The following is an 18,734-nucleotide window of genomic DNA, read 5'->3' on the forward strand; positions in this document are numbered from 1 at the left end:
TAGAATTGTTTATGAAGCCTTGGATTTAACAACTCAGGTTATTTAGTGGCCACAGTAGGCTTAGATGATACAGCCCATTTTCTTTCTTGCCATTGTCCATTCCTCCCAAGAAAAGCCCTCCTTCTCAGTCATGTCATCTTTACTTCAAAACATCTCCACTTATTGAAGTTGAATTGCTTCCTTGCAGCAAAACTTCAGTTATAAATGTAATCCCAGATAATTCACCAAAGTTACTGTACTAAATTAGGGCTGATAAAAGAAGAATATCATTTTTAAGGGGCATAGAAAACATGAATAACATAATTTAAACACTAAATTTCAATATGAATACTGAAAAACTACACACTTTGGGCATTAGACCAATGATTCAGAACTGTGGTAATTGGTTTCAAAGTAAAACTGTTTATCAAGTTTAAATCAAGTGTTTATAAGAGATGACCAAATGTGAAAAATAATACATAAAAATATTAAATTATTTTGTATCATTTGAAAGAGGGCATTGGTATAATGAAGAGAGAAGTGACTTGGTAGTCTTCCCTGATTCTATCAGTAGCAAGTTTTACAACTCTGTCAATCTCCTAGAGCCTTAGTTCCTAGTCTATAATACTTGAGGACCTGAGGCAAACCAGATAGTTCTCTTCTACTCTTAATATTTAATTCTAGGTCTTGCAAAAAGAATGCAAAAAGAAGTTGATGCATTGCTTTCCTTTGAAGTACTCACAGCCTGGTTTGGGAGATCACAGAAAACAAACCACCCCATTTGTAACTTTTCTTTGTTCTTAATCACAGTGAATAAATACATAATCAGTTGTAACTTTTTTTCTATGTCTGCCTCTCTCACCTAATTCTGAGTGCCACAAAAGCAAAAACTATGATTCACTTAGTCCCAGTGATGTGAGCCTGGAAGCTGGAACACCTTAAATGCTTAGCAAATCTCTATATAAATGAGAAAATTAAAAAAGAAAGGAAGGAAGGAAGGAAGAGAGAGAAAAAAAGAAAAAGAAAAGAAAAGAGAAGAAAGTCTCAAAACAAAAAACAAAAAACCAAGAAAGTTGTCATGAAATCCAGGAAAAACGGAGTGCACTCTTCTTGAACCTGACACTTAACTGTCTCCATGTTCCTGCCTCTTCTGAGTCCCACCAATCCCTCTACAATAATGTACACATGTATGCAAGTATACACACTACAAACGAGGAAGTCTGTGAAGCATCTCATATGCCATGAAGATGAGGGAAAATGTTGGGGTAAGGCTTTGAATCAGCTGAAAGGGGGAAGATACTGAGGGCACCTGGCCAAGAACTCTGCCCAACTCATGAGGTGGGCAGAAGAGGCTTTCTCCATAGTTCTCTATACAGGTATTCCATGGAAGGGAAAATACTCATTAGTCTCTACTTCTGTAGTGTACAAATAAGGTGAAAATAAAGTAAGTAATCAACTAGACTTAGATTCTTTCAGCATCATGTACCCTCTCCTATTCATTCATAAATTTGAAGTGTTAAGGTCTCACACTTGCTATGAAACTTCCTGTTGAGATGTCCAAGAGGAAAAAGATCATTAGAACTGGCGCTGCTGGAAAATTCCGATTAGGCATTTAAAGTTGAATTAAGACCTATGGCCCTCTTCAGAGAACTGGAAAAAACCACCTTAAACTTCATATGGAACTAAAGGAGAGCCGGCATAGCCAAGACAATCTAAGCAAAAAGAACAAAGCTGGAGGCATCATGCTACCTGACTTCAAACTATACTACATAGAAAAAAAGTTACAACTGATTATGTATTTATTCACTGTGATTAAGAACAAAGAAAAGTTATAAATGGGATGGTTTGTTTTCTGTGATCTCTACAAAGAACTAAAACAGATTTACAAGAAAAAAACAGACCCATCCAAAAGTGGATGAAGGACATGAACAGACACCTTTCAAAAGAAGACATATATGAGGCCAACAAACATGAAAAAAATGCTCATCATCACTGGCCATTAGAGAAATGCAAATCAAAACAACATGACACTGGTACCAAAACAGAGATATAGACCAATGGAACAGAACAGAGGCCCCAGAGGCAATGCCACACATCTGCAACCAATCTGATTTTTGACAAACCTGACAAAAATAAGCAACAGGGAAAGGATTCCCTGTTTAATAAATGGTGGGAAAACTGGCCAGCCATGTGCTGATAACAGAAACTGGACCCCTTCATGGTACCTTACACTAAAATTAACTCCAGATGGATTAAGGATTTAAGCACAAGACCTAATACCATAAAAACCCTAGAAGAAAACCTAGACAAAACCATTCAGGTCATAGGAATAGGCAAGAACTTCATGACTAAAACACCAAAAGCATTGGCAACAAAAGCCAAAATAGACAAATGGGATCTAATTTAACTCTAGAGCTTCTGTACAGGAAAAGAAACAATCATTAGAGTGAACTGGCAACCAACAAAATGGGAAAACATTTTTGCAATCTACCCATCTGACAAAGGGCTAATATCCAGAATCTACAAAGAACTAAAACAGATTTACAAGAAAAAAACAAACCCATCCAAAAGTGGATGAAGGACATGAACAGGCACCTTTCGAAAGAAGACATATATGAGGCCAACAAACATAAAAAAATACTCATCATCACTGGCCATTAGAGAAATGCAAATCAAAACCACATTGAGATACCATCTCATGCCAGTTAGAATGGTTATCATTAAAAAATCTGGAGACAACAGATGCTAGAGAGGATGTGGAGAAATAGGAACACTTTACACTATTGGTGGGAGTGTAAATTAGTTCAACCATTGTGGAAGACAGTGGGGTGGTTCCTCAAGGACCTAGAAATAGAAATTCCATTTGATCCAAAAATCCCATTACTGGGTATATATCCAAAGGATTATAAATTGTTCTATTATAAAGACACATGCACACATATGTTCACTGCGGTGCTGTTTACAATAGCAAAGACCTGGAACCAACCCAATGCCCGTTGATGATAGACTGGACAAGGAAAATGTGGCAAATATACACCATGGCATACTATGCAGCCATAAAAAATGATGAGTTTGTGTCCTTTGTAGGGACATGGATGAATCTGGAAACCATCATTCTCAGCAAACTGACACAAGAACAGAAAATCAAACACTGCATGTTCTCACTCACAGGCAGGTGCTGAACAATGAGAACACATGGACACAGGGAGGGGAGCATCACATACTGGGGTCTGTTGGAGGGGATTGGGGGGGTAGGGAGGTTGGGAGCAGTAACATGCGGAAAAATGCCAGATATAGGTGACAGGGGGATGGGTGCAGCAAACCGCATTGCCATGTATGTACCTATGCAACAATCCTGCATGATCTGCACAACAATCCTGCATGATCTGCACAACAATCCTGCATGATCTGCACAACAATCCTGCATGATCTGCACATGTACCCCAGAACCTAAAGTACAGTTTTATATGTGTGTGTGTGTGTGTGTCTATATATATAAAAAGAAAGAAAGATTCAAAAAAAAAATTTTTTTAAAAAGATTGAGGATAAAGGATCTCCTTTACTCCTTCACACCACAATTCCCAAGTCTAAAAACTTGCTATTTCCAAACTTTCTGCATTTCTTTAGACGTTGACCTTGAGTTGTCAGGTACTGAGGGAAAGAGGAATAAGAAAGAGGGGTTTCTGAGGAAGTTAAAATATGTTTTTATCCCAGACACACACAACTTTTAAGAATGCAAATGACGAAATGTAAAATTGTGTGGTTCCTTTAGAAAAACAGTTTAGCAGTTTCTTAAAAAGTTAAACACACACTTATCATATGACCCAGAAATTTTACTCCTACAAATTTACTCAAAAAAATGAATGCATATATCATTCCAAAAACCTGTACACAAATGTTTATAGCAGCCTTAATTCTAATAGCAAAAAAGACAAACAAAAACAAAACACTGTAAACAAAGTATCAGAGGTAAATAGATAAATCTGTGGCATATTCAGACAGCAAATACTACTCAGCAGTATAAAAACAAACTATTGGTACGTGCAACAACACAGATGAATCTCACAGCTACATTGATGAATGAAAAAGAATACATACTGTATGATTTGTATTGATTATAGGAAAACAATCCATATCAATAGAAATCAGGCTACTGTTTGCCTGGGGAAGGGGATGGAGAAAGATTGACTACAAAGGAGGAGTGTGAGGAAAGTTTCTGGGTAGATAGCAATGTTCCGGAACTTTACTGGCTGGTGGTTACATGGACACAGAGGTTGTCAAACTCATTAAGTGTTCACTTAAATGGTGTGAATTTTATTGTATATAAGTTAGACCTCAATAAAATTAATTTTAGCAAAATTTAATTTACTTGGAAGCTGAAGTTTTGTGGTATCCTTTATGGGTGTCAGAAGTGAAAAGAAAGTACTAGATTCACATAGTTAATTACCACCTATCAGCTCTCCCCAACTCTAATCATCTATATAAATCCCAGGGAGAAATTGGTGGTTAAAATATGTAACACTGAAGTCAAAATGAGAGGAATTGGAGCATAGAGTATGCTATATAGAAAGTAAATTAGGAATATATTTATTTAAACAAAAATACTGACATAAATTTTAGAAGATTGATCAAAGCATCAACCTGAAAGTTGTTTAATAATCTAGCAGGGGTTAAGCATCACTGCTCATGCCTGTAATCCCAGCACTTTGGGAGGCCAAAGGAGACAGATCACTTGAGGCCAGAGTTGGAGACCAGCCTGGCCAACATGGTGAAACACCATCTCTACTAAAAAATACAAAAAGTAGCCAGGTATGGTGGCGGGCACCTGTAATCCCAGCTACTCCGGAGGCTTAGGTGGGATAATCGCTTGAACCCAGGAAGCACAGGTTGCAGGAGCCAAGATCATGCACTACACTCCAGACTGGGCAACATAGTGAGACTTCATCTCAAAAAGATAAAAACGCTAATCATTATCATCATCATTATTCAGTAAGAAGAAGGCTAATGTTACATATCTTCATGCAGTAAGGAAAGCTTAATAGCTGGGACTGAGGTGGGAGGTTCATCTGAGCCCAGGGAGGTTGAAGCTGCAGTGAGCAGTGATTACAACACCACAATTGCATGCCAGTCTTGGTGACAGAGTGAGATCCTGTTGAAAGGAAGAAAGGAAGGAAGGAAGGAAGGAAGGAAGGAAGGAAGGAAGGAAGGAAGGAAGGAAGGAAGGAAGGAAGGAAGGAAGGAAAAAGAGGATAAAAGAAACAAAGAGAAAGGAAGAGAGAGAAAGAGAAAGGAAGAGAAAGAAAGAAAGAACGAAAAAGATGAAAGAAAGAAAGAAAAAGGAAGGAAGGAAGGAAGGAAAATCTTAATAGTGGTCATAATAATTATCATTAATTGTATGCTTATTGTATGCCTGGCACTTTACATACAGTCTCACTGAATTCTTAATACTTTGCAGTAGGTATTAACAATCTTATTTTAGAGTTGAAGAAGCGTATTTATAGTGATTAAATAACTTGCCAAGGATTCTACAAATAGTAAATAACAGAACCAAGATTCTATCCCAAAATGACAGTTGGATATGTGGTAATTAAGTTTAGGAGAAAGATTGGGTTAGAGATATTGTTAGTCATTTCTGTACCAATTAAATGGGCTGGACAAAGAAAGGATGAAAAGAATGAGGAAACCAACAAGATGATGACAGGATGTTACAATGTTGGACCTGAATACACATATAATACATATATGTAGCAAATATGTATTATATACAAAATATACAAATAGTAGATATGTATTATATGCATATATACACTAAATATGTATTACATATACATATATGTATTATATATACAAAATATACTACACACACATAAAGTTATTTAATTATTATTTATTTTCTCTTTAAAGAAAAGGGCATTCCGCACCTGGGAATTATGGAGAGAGTGTTGCTATGGGGCTTACTTGGATTTCAAGTCCCCGCCCTTCTATTAACTATGAACAATCTTTAGCAAAGCTCTTTGTAACAGAGCTCCTTCCTTTCTAATGGCTTAGCACCTGTAATTCTTTATTTCCAAATAGCCACAAATTTCTCTTAAATTTCTATTTTATCTCTTTATAATATAAACGTATTCTAAAAAGAAAATAGTTATACAATAACTATTGTATATATTATTGCTTAATCACATCTTTTCAATGTGAAGAAAACAAAGAAACTACCAATTTTATACTATTTGAATGATTTTCCCAGAAGAACTGAGCTGTGTATATCAAAGTTTGGTCAGAATAAAGAAGCTACTCTAAGTATACCAAGCAGAAAGGGTTCTTATATGTGTAATTAGATGCTTACACAACTGATGAACTTTCTTAAGCAATGAAGGTCAAAAAAAGTCACTGCTAGAAATGAGTGACTTATAGGAACTTTCCTGGGAGTTGCTGCAAATGAAAGCTCAGGAGTAAAAGGGGAGCCATGATGGCAATTTCAACTGCCTGCAGCATTGTGTGGGTGATTCCCAGGAGTTCACCCAGAAGCCACCATAAGCTTCTGTTATTTGCCTGTGCACCTGCTTGCAACTACCCCAACGAATGAAAACCCTTTATTAAGACAAAAGCAGAAACACATTACAGGAAAGAATTCAAACTTGCTCCCCTTCTAAACAGAGGAGAATATAGAAAGGATTATAGGTGATGTCAAGCTAATACCATATAATCCAGCACCCAGAAATGATCAGTTTTTATATTTTGCTCCGAACAGCTATATACAAATCAAATCTAGGATTCCCAACAAACATAAATATATAAATGAAGTGATGTAGATGTGATAGGACAAGTTGGACTAATTTTATAATATACATAATGAATTCTTTAATTGATTGTGAAGATTTTAATAAAGTATAATTTAAAATACTTTCATAATCATATGAGTACATGATTTGTCTTTTATTACTCTCATTGTTTTATCAGTGTACAGTGGAATTTCCCATGAACCTCCATGACATGTTATTGCAGTAGATTGAATGCAGACACAAATATAAAAATCCAACTGCTTTGTTAAGCCAGACATTAAAGAGGTTTGCAAAACTATAAAACAGATCCAACTGCTTTGTTAAGCCAGACATTAAAGAGATTTGCAAAACTGATAAGTGTATTTTCTTGTGGCATATCTTCAAACCGCAAGTTAACTGCCATTTTATCTTACACTAAACTTTTTTAAAATCTCATTTTTTTAGAAAAGTTTGCATTGGCTTTGGCATTTGCCAGATAGCTTTATGAATCACAACTGAAAATGGGTTACACATGGGAAATTCAAGAGACCAAGAAACCAACTGCAGGGATTGGAGGACTTCATAAACCTTGAGCCTCTTGTAGGGAAATACTTTCAAGATAAGTGATCTAAGCTCCAAAATAGGCTTTGTTTTTCAAGAGAAAAACAGAATATAATCTAAGCTTTGACTAATTCTACATATTATGTTCTAATTTATGTAAAATCATTTTTGGATTAATCATAACTTTTTATTGGACTCCTTCACTTTTTTTTACTCATCCCTGACATCAGAGGCGGTTTGGCTTCTGGAGCCAGGGTACAAAAATACAGATGGAAAGCAGGAAGCAAAATTACAAGGCTGGATTTGGAGGTGGCACCCTCAGATCAAATTAGCAAAGCACATAAAAGCAAGATAAGATTTGAATACCAGGAATGAATTTGCTTAGGCAAGGTTATCCAAGCATTAAAAAAAAACCTGCCAAGATTTCTTACATGAAAATATGTATCTAAAATAACCACAACCTCTGAAATAAGAATTTTGTAAAGCTCCTTACACATTAAGCACATTTATATACAATTTATATACAATTGTATTTTGTAGTTCTGATATCAATGTTCAGTTCTGTCTAAGTTTGTCCTTTATCTCAGCAATCAAAAATAGCATTTTCTGTTTATTTCTAAGCTTTACTAGATGTCATCCCATTCTTGTCCCTAGCTACTTTGTGCTGGGATGATCATTTATATTTCATTGTTGTTAGTACTCTTGGTAGATTTCCTCAGTTTCTGCTAATGTAATTTCCAAAATTTATTCACATATAGATTATTTGTATCTAATTTTCTCCAGTGTACTTTGAAAAATGCACTGGAGAAAATTAAATACAAATAATCTATATTTGTATTTATTAATCTATTAACTATTAATCTATTAAACCAGGAATTGCTTCTAGATTTAAAATCTTAAATCTTGCTTTCTGTTTTTCTCTAACTCCCTGTTTCTCTCTGTTACCCTTCTCCTTAATAATGGGAAACCCTACTTCTTTCCCTTTGGTAATAACTTCCTGTTTTGAATAAAAGTAAAAAATTAATTTCCTAATGTAAAATATACATTTTTGAGACAGAGTCTTGCTCTATCACCCAGGCTAGAGTGCAGTGGCACCACCTTGGCTCACTGCAACATCCACCTCCTGGGTTCAAGCAATTATCCTGCCTCAGCCTCCCAAGTAACTGGGATTACAGGCACACACCTCCATGCCTGGCTGATTTTTGTATTTTTAGTAGAGACTGGGTTTCACCAGGTTGGCTGGGCTTGTCTGAAACTTCTGGCCTTAAATGATCTACCCACCTCGGCCTCCCATTGTGCTGGGATTATAGGTGTGAGCCACTGCGCCCAGCAGAAATACACATTTTATCACACACAATAGGAAAAATCATTAAACATTCCTGCTAGTTAATTCAGATCACACTTTTCACTGCTTATTTATTTTAATCCCAGTATTTAAGCTATATGAAAAATAGTTTACTCAGTAAAAGATACAAAAAAATAAATTGGGGAGGGGAAAAGATAGACAAAGGGAAATATTGGAGACGGTTAGAGAGGCAGATTGACCTAAGCTGAGAAACACCTCCTCTTTTACTGTTTGCTTAATTCTTTCTTCATTTTAGCTGTCTTCCAATGAAACCTTAAATTTTTAAGCTTATTTTAAGCAGGATGTCTCCAATAAAATAACTATGGTTGAAGAGCACATACGGATGACTGATGAGACTAATGCTTTCAAAAGTATGTTTATCACCAAGTGGAGATTTTTAACTCCAGTGCAATATCCCTTAGAAGGTTATTGAACAGTAAAAATGGGGAATAGGGAGATGATTAAAGGAAGGTGACTTGTCCTACTTTTCAATACTGATAAAAGCCCCCAAAAAGTCTTAACTGGATCATAGCTGTTTATAAAGCCTAAAAGGAGACATCTTTCCTCAGCTTTGCAAGTGCTTCATATACTACTGAGAGAAATCAAAATAATCTCATTCCTTAAAGAGAACGTGGTTTGGCCTAAAGAAAAAAGGTCAAAAAGTGCCCAAATTTTGAAGTTGTGTAGCTATGAGTACAAGAGCTTTTTTTTCTTCAAAATTCTGTGTAGTCATAGAGTACATGTAAAGTCGTCTAGGTCATTAAAAATGGATTGTGGGTATAGCTGCCTCAAAAGACTCAAATACTGGAAGAGCCTTAGTTAAAGTAAACTCTGGTGTATTCACATTTATATCTAAAACTAAAAATACTTGTAAAAAATGTTGTTTTTAACTTTTAGCCAAATTAAGTAAACTTAGAATTAACTATTGAAAATCTTGCAAATATAATGTCTTAGTAGAAATATTGTTTTTTCCAAGATACCAAACCAGGTCATTATATAGCAGTAAAATTTAATGGATGATATAATTTTATTAAATAATCAATTTGACTTTATCTGATTACTAATTTTATTTTCTTAAATAAAATATATTTTATTTAAATAACCAATTTGACTTTACCTGATTACTAATTTTATTTTCTTAAATAAAATATATTTTAATAAGATATATTTATTATTAAAAGAATATACATTTTACTTGTTTTATTTGTATTTGTTTAAATATCATGCCATGACTACAGTATGATTAATTTTGCAAATCTGTGTGATATGACTGGCCTTCCGTATTCTTAACTACACTGGTCTACACAAGAGGTAATTGTGGAATTTTATTTATTTATTTATTTCATTATACTTTAAATTGTGGAATTTTATAATGATCCCAGAGGATACCTAAGATTCAGTGGAACTTTATTCTTTTCAGTAAATATAAAAGAGAAAGTTGAGATTCTATTGTGGACAATAATTTCTGAAATTTTTGTTTTGGTTAATTTGATGTCAAGTAACAAAGGAATTAGTAAATGTCTCATTAAATGTGTGCTCTGAAATTGTTTATTTAGCATTGTTTCTAATAGAATATTTCAAATGGAAAATGTGCCATATATTAAGAATTTTGCCAATTAAAGTTCTAATTACCCCAGGGCATATAGCCACCCTCGGCTTCCCTAAATATTTCTCTGGATATGTGAAGATTCATCTAAAGGATAGATATTCTAATCAAGTTGTTAACCAACTAATTTAAGATCCACAGACTCTAACTGCAACTGCCGTCAAAGCCACACATTTCACACATAGCTTCTGCAGTTCTGGAAATCCAAGCCAGCACTTCTGATACTAAGAAAGCTTCATGGATTTTACCTTAGGTCATAAGAGGAAGCAAGTGATATGCTTGCTTGGGCACTGGTCTGTCATTTGTGATGGGTCTCTCATTTGCTTTGCCTTGGAAAACTTCTCAGGAGTCATGGGCTAACAAGTGAACTTTTTATAACTACTGGGCTTATAGCATTATGGAATTACCTAATTTTTAGTTTTCTGAGCTGATATTGTCAAAAATTTCTCAATTGTTGACCTTAATGAAACAGAAGTTCCAAGTCCCACTGTCATTTATTTCTGCTCACAACCAGGAAAACAAACCAAAGAAAAAACTGTATTTGGCATGACTGTATTTGTTCTAATTGAAGCTAAAAAAGATTCATTTTTGATTTTTAATATTCAAGTTTATATTAGAAAAAGAGTTTCAGGTACTGTATATTTCATTTTATCACACAAGATTTATAAATATTAAGTGAATAAAAACATAGTTTTGTTATTGGTGACTCATTATCTGAACTGTATCATCCGAAAATTTATATGTTGAAGTCCTAATCTTCTGTACATTAGAACATGACTATTTTTGGATAGAGTCTTTAGAAAGGTAATTAGGTTAAATGAGGTCTTCTGGATGAGCTCTAACACCATATGACTGGTGTGCTTATAAGGAGAGGAAATCTGGATGCACCAGGTACAGAGGGAAGATGGTACAGACTTGCACCATCTACAAGTCAAGGACACAGGCTCCTCACAAGACACTAACCCTGGAAACACCCTGATGTTGAACTTCCAGCCTCCAAAATGTGAGTAAATAAATTTCTGTTGTTTAGGTCACCCAGCCTGTAGCATTTTGTTATGGCAGCCCTAGCTAACTAATACAGTGACTTTCAATGGATGCTCTAGAGAACCCCAGAGTAGACCAGAAGATGAACTAAGTTCATGAGCAGAAACCCTGCTCCTAGCTCCTTGTCTCCAGCTGCATGCCCTGAGTCCAGTGGGCCTACCTGAGCTGGTGTTCACACTTGTAAACCAATGACATTTAATGGCTACCTTAGGGTTGGCTTTAAAGATTGCATATAATAATGCAAGTAAAAGTACATATAATGGACAAAGTGTTGTCTAAAACTAATGAAACCTTAATATTCTTGAATCTGTTTAACCTACTCTAGTCATCATATGACATAACCAAAGGCAATTTTGTCTTCATGCTTCTGTCATATTGCTTGGGTATTGCCTGGGGCAGCAGATTTTGTCTGTAAGTTCATAGTTAGAGCATCCAGGGCTTTCTCTCCCCAAGGTAGTTTTTTACAATGCCCTCTCAAGACTGTTCTGTCTTTTCGGCAAAGCCTCTTCAGCTTCCTTCCTTGGCTTACCATTTGCCTCTTTTGTGTCAGGAACTCCTTGAAAACTTCTTATCCAAGTAATGTTGAGGGTGGGGTGGGAGGCAGACCTAGGCTGGATTAGGGCTAAACCTTGTTCACTCTAAGGAGTGGAGTCAACACCCTTATCATGAGACCCAAGGGATCAATTTAGGATAAATTGGCCAGAGTAGGAGACTAGGCAGCCACCCAGATTGGTCTTTGTCTAGAAATTCTAAAACACACCTATTATTATCCCTTCAGAAAAGTCAACAAAGCAGATCCGGTTTGATTTTTAACAATCTATTTCACTACTGCCTTAAAGATTAGGAATAAAAATATTGTCCCACCTCTAATCTCAGTCGGTGCATAGAAAGGCACCAAATAACTTGTCAGGTGTACCTGAACTACTCTGATTTGGACCTTTTCCATTTTGCTAATATGAAAATGGTCTTTCTTCTAGAAGCTATACGTCTTAAGGCCAACTCACTTTCACTAATAATAACATAAAAAATTAAGATATACATTGTCTTCTAGTAAAACGTGGTTTTACAAAGACCTAATAATACTTTTAAGTGTGATTAATTGTGAAACCTCTTTTCTTTCTTTGTATTCATTTAGACTACTCCTCTAGAATCTCATGTAAACAACAGAGAAATCACAGCTGTACTGTGAATGGGAAAAAAATCTTACTGTCTGACCCTAAAGATGTCAGCAACTTACTCTATCAAATCCCTAACCTCATTCACCGTCTGTCTCTGCCTTCCTATAATCAACTGGATTTATTCAAAAAGCATGGTGTACTTCAGGATATTTACTCTTGAATAATAGAAACAATAAAGAAGATCTTACTAGATGCAAGGATCTAAATATTTTTCTACTATTTGTTTTGCCATCACTATTTTTTAAGAAAAATATCAGACTTTGTTGATAATGGGATTTTTTTTTCTTGATGTTATTATACATACATACCTTTTATATGTTTTCAAAATATTCCTTAAGTTTCAATATAATATTTTAGTACTCTAAAATAGTTACAGAAATAATCATTATCACATTTATGATTTATTCTTTAATGCTGACATTGACTTTATAATGCATATAAAATAACATTTTGTGTGATGTTTTTACTTACAGAAAGTCCTTCTATCGTCACGAATATTATTCTGTCAGCTTTTCACTGCCACTCAGTCTCATTCATGCATTTATTGAACATGTTGTAATTGTTATTTGAAAGATTGTTAGTCTTTACAATTCTTAAGCTTTTTATTGGTTAAGGATAAATTTGAGAGTCTAATGGAAGCCATGAAGCTACGCACCTTAGAAATGCACACAAATTTACATGAACTTCAGGTTACAAATGCTTGCCCTTTATAATGTCACTGTCAACTATTCAGAGTGACAAGGGCCACCCTAGGTTTCTAAGAAGAGTTGTGATGACAAATGCAATCAATTGTCCACAAGTAATTGTTTTAAGAAAAGACTTTGGAAATTAATGAAGTCAATCAAATAAACTCATTTGCTAAGCACCTAGAGTTGTCTCATGTATTTGTGAAATAATGAAGAAAATAAGCTAATTTAATATTTAAAATGTTAAACACCTGCAGAGTGAAAAGTCCTGCAATGTGCTCTGTAGTGATATATACATATATTCTAATGAAGTTCATTTTCCTGAACTAAGAGGGCATGTTCTTAAGGAGCCATATAAAAGTATAGAGATTAAGACCCAAGATGAGTTTTTTTGTTTTTGTTTTTTTTGTTTGTTTGTTTTGTTTTGAGATGGAGTCTTGCTCTGTCGCCAGGCGCCAGGCTGGAGTGCAGTGGCCCAATCTTGGCTCACTGCAATCTCCGCCTCCCGGGTTCAAGCACTTCTCCTGCCTCAGCCTTCCGGGTAGCTGAGACTACAGGCATGTGCCACCATACCCAGCTAATTTTAGTATTTTTTAGTAGAGATGGGGTTTCACCATGTTGGCCAGGATGGTCTTGATCTCTTGACCTAGTGATCCACCCACCTTGGCCTCCTGAAGTGCTGGGATTACAGGTGTGAGCCACTATGCCCCACCCCAAAATAAGTTTTGTAGTTTTCAAAGTGCAATGGGAGGTCATAGGAAATTGAGGGATGAACTGGTGTTGGGAATTTTAGGAATACTCTTGTTTCATGGAATGGAGGGCATTCTCTAAAAATGCCTATTTGTTGAATGAAATACATTCTTTGCTATTTAAACTCTATTCATGAGACAGTGAAAGCCATTTCTAATTTTCAAGCCAAAGGTGATACAATTGGACTTGGACTGTAAATTGAGCAACAGTTTGCTAATGCACTGAATAATGGAAAATTAGTGCCTAGAATACCAGTCAAGAGTGACAGCAAAAATCATAGATGAAGTGTAATAAAAACCTAGAACAAAAAAAGGGAAAAAGGAATGAAAATAATAATTAAAAAAAAAAGATCCATCACAGATAAGCAGTAGACTTGGGGACTGACTGAATGTAAAGACAAAGGACGTGAGTTGATAATAATGATTCAAGGCCAGGCATGCTGGCTCATGCCTGTAATCCCAGCACTTTGGGAGCTGAGGCGGGAGGATTTCTTGAGCCCAGGAGTTTAAGACCAGTCTGGGCAACACAGTGACATCCTACCTCTACAAAAAATACAAAAATTAGCCAGGTGTAGGGGTACACATCTGTCGTCCCAGCTACTCAGGAGACTCAGGTGGGAGGATCACTTGAGCCCACAAGGTCAAGGCTTCAATGAGCCATGTTTGCACATTTGAACTCCAGCCTGAGTCACAGAGTGATACCCTGTCTCAAAAACAAACAAGCAAATAAACAAATGATTCCATCATTTTGAACTTACACATCTATGAAAATATTTCTACACACTATAAAATTAGAAAGAAAATAGAAAGGGAAACATTGTAATCTACATTATAAATAGGTTGATTCCTAAGAGATGGTAGCTCAGCTAGAACAGGTATTCTGAACATGTGTGAACATCATGGAATCTGCACAAGTCCTCAGAAATCATAGGCAACATTTTTTGTGAATTGCTGGGAAGGCCTAAATACAAAAGGTAAAACAATAAAATTTATAGAGAAAAACATAACTTCATGACCTTGATATAGACAAAGATTTTCACATATGACATTAAAAGCACCATAAAAGAATGAGGAATTGGATTGTATTAAAATTAATGGTCTTTCCATCAAAATATATCACTAGAAGACTGTAAAAGAAAGCCACTGAGAAACTAGAAGAAAACATTCACAACACATGTATCTAGAAAATCACCAATCTCCAAATTATATACAGAATTTCTGCAAATCAACAATTAAAGGAAAAAAAAAGTTGGTTGGGTGCAGTGGCTCCCGCCTGTAATCTCAGCACTTTGGGAGGTGAGGCGGGTGAATCACTTGAGGCTGGGAATTTGAGACCAGCCTGGCCAACATGGTGAAACCCCATAAATTAGCCAGGCGCAATCGCAGCTACTTAGGAGGCTGAGTCAGGAGAATCACTTGAACCCAAAGAGGCAGAGTTTGAAGTGAGCTGAGATCGTGCCACTGCACTTCAGCCTGGACAACAGAGTGAGTCAGACTCCGTCTAAAAAAAAAGGAAGAAAAAAAAAAGAAAGAAAAAGAAAAACAAGTCAATAAAATTGGCCAAAAGTTTTGAACAGGGACTTTGCTAAGAGGATAACTAAATGCCCAGTAAGTACATTAAAATGTCTCTAATTGGTCAGGAGTTCAAGACCAGCCTGACCAACATGGTGAAACCCTGTCTCTACTAAAAATACAAAAAAATTAGCTGGGTGTAGTGGTGGGTGCCTATAATCCCAGCTACTTGGGAGGCTGAGGCAGGAGAATCACTTGAACCTAGGAGGCGGAGGTTGCAGTGAGCCAAGATTGTGCCATTGTGCTCCAGCCTGGGCGACAGGAGGAAAACTCTGTCTCAGGTGGGGAAAAAAATGTCTCTCATTATTTATCAAGAAAGGCAAAGTAAAACTACAATGAAATACCACTTCACACCCACCAGAATTGCTACAAATTAAAAGAATGACAATATTAAGTATTAGTGAGTATATGGAATATTGGAACTCCCATTTATTGCTGGAGGGGGTGTAAGTTTGTATAATCACTCTGGAAAACTGTGTGGCAGGGTCTTATAAAGTTAGTTGTAGGTCTATCCTAAGGAACCAGCAATTCCATTCCTAGAAAAACACCTAGTAGAAAAGTAAACATATATCCATCAAAAAGCCACGTAAAGAATGGTTATAACAGCATTATTCATAAGTGCCAATAAACTCGAAGCAACCCAAATATCTATCAATGGGAGACTAGATGAATTGTATTCACTAAGTCTACGCAATTGAAAACTATAGAGCTATAAAAAGAACAAGCTGTTGATATATGGAATAACATGGATGAACTCACAGAAATAAGGTTGAGCAAAAGTAGCCAGACACAAGAGTACATATTTTCTGATCCTTTTTATAAGGAGTTTAAAATGGGCAAAACTAATCCATGCCTATGTATAAGCAGAAAATTGGTCTTCCGGGAGGTGTGGGGGATATGAATCTGGAAGGATAACAAAAGATCCTTTTAGCGTGTTGGAAAGCTCCATATCTGGATCTGAGTGGCAGTTACTTCAGTGTCTAAATGTACGCAAAGCAATCAAAATGTGCACTTAAGATGTATACAGTACACTTTATTGTGTATATATGATGCTTCAAAGAAAAATAAATTTTAAAACACTACATCTGTCCTTAGCATCTGTCTTGGTAACATTGAAGACAGTTAGCCACACTGTTTTAAACACTTTCCTGTCTTGTCTATTTTCATTCTTTTTGGCTGCTCCTTATCAGTTCCCTTTACTGGGAATCTTAGTTCTCTAAGTATTGTAGTGCCTTAGAGCTCAATCTTGGGCCACTTTCTCTTCTCTATCTAAAATCTCTCCCCTGTGTCAGTGGTTCTCAGCACTCATGAATGTATCAGAATTAACATAAAGGTTTCTTTTTTAATGTTGATGTCCAACTAACACCCTAGGGCTTCTTATGTGATCCCTTCTTAAGTGATCAGGGAACTAGCCATTGATATTTAAAAGTTCCCCAGGGGAATCTAATACATAGTCAAAATTGAGAGCTACTTCCCTAAGTGATTTTATCCCATTCCAAGGCTAGATACCTACCATTTGTGTACTAATTACGTTCACATTTGTTTCCAATACAAATGCTTCCTTAAACTCAACAGTCTTATGAAAAATATCTATTTCATGATTTCATCTATGGGTCAAAATATCCAAAATGGATTTCCTGACTTTCTACCTCCCACCCCATCTGCTCCTTCCTTAGGCTTCCCTATGTAATTGACCATCCAACCCACCATCCACCAGTTGGTTAAAGCAAAAACCTATAAATAACTCTTGTTTCTTCTTTTTTCTCTCACCCTAACCTCTCCTGAATCTAATGTTAGTAAATTCTATCAGACAAACACCCAGAAGATACCTTGAATCAGCTCTTATTACCTTCTCTGCTACCATTCTGATCAAAGCTTTATCATCTTTCAGCTGAAACATTGCAAAAGCTTTAACTGTGATTCCTGTTTCCATTCTTTCCTTTCTTTCTTCATCTGTATACAGTCTCCAGGTTGATTTTTTTAAAAAAACATATAGCATATCACTACCCTGCTTCATACCCTTCAGTGCATTCTACTTCCCTTGAAATGAAATCAAACTCCTTTTCATGAGCCTTATGATCTGGTCCTGGCTGATTTCCCAACATTGCCTTTCACCACTCTCACCTTCACTTCCTGTGCCTCAGCCATTTCCTGGCCTCTTTTCTGTCCACTGAAGATGACAAGTCATTTCCCACTTCATGTCCTTTGAACTTGGCCTGGAATGCACTTCACTGGCTCTTCACAAGGTTAGTTCCTTCCTGTCATTTAGGTCTCAGTTGCTTCCTGAGAGAAGCCTTCCATGGCCACTTCATCCTAAGTGATGAACTCTGCTTATTCTCTTTCATATCCATTTGTTCATTGTTTGTCTCTCTGCAAAATGTAAGCTCCTACTGGACAGGAATTGATTTTGCCTTTTTAATAAGTATTTCTACCTCCTGAAACAGTGTTGAACATGCAGTAGGCACTCAATAAATATTTGCTCAACGAATGAATGAGGTCTTGAGAAATGAGTCCATTTATTCATTATAAAAAGTACCATTTACTGAGTATCTATACTATACATTTTGCTAAGTATATTAGGAATTAACTCATTTAACTTTTAACAACAACAATCTGAGAGGTAGGGCAATGTTATCCCAATTTTATAAATGAAGGAAATGAGAGACTGAAGTTGATATAAATTCATACAGGAAGCAGGTGGTAGTGCAAAAATTTGAGCTTAATCAGTTTGACCCCAGACCCCATGTTTTTGTGCCTATGCTATTCTTCTCTTGTCAGAAAAAAACATAAAGAAATCTTCACATTATATAAAGGGCAGCATCTGTCTATGAGCGGGTTGGGGCATTCTTGTGGATCTTGTTGTTTTTTCAGTGAGGCCAAGATGAAACACTAGTGATAATACTATCTTACATTTATTTCTTCAGTTCTTTAAATTTTCTAAAGTATATGCTATTATATTATCTTCTTTGATCTCTACTCATGTGCTAATTTATTAATCCATCCACCCTTTCATTTGTTATACACAGTCTAGGTAGGAAACAGATAGCTTATATTTATAGCACAAAAAGTGTGAGAAGTGTGGTATAGCTGAAGACCTAGGAAAACCAGGGGAAGAATGAACTAACTCTGTTGGACAATTCAGATAAGTCCTCATCATGGAAGTGACATTTGAAATGAAACTTGAATCTTGAATCTTGAGTAAAATGTGCCAAGCAAAAAAAGTAAATAAGGTCATTTATCTATCAAACCTATCATG

Source organism: Cebus imitator, unplaced genomic scaffold, assembly GCF_001604975.1.
Source record: "Cebus imitator isolate Cc_AM_T3 unplaced genomic scaffold, Cebus_imitator-1.0 Scaffold431, whole genome shotgun sequence".
In the NCBI taxonomy this organism is placed as follows: Eukaryota; Metazoa; Chordata; class Mammalia; order Primates; family Cebidae; genus Cebus; species Cebus imitator.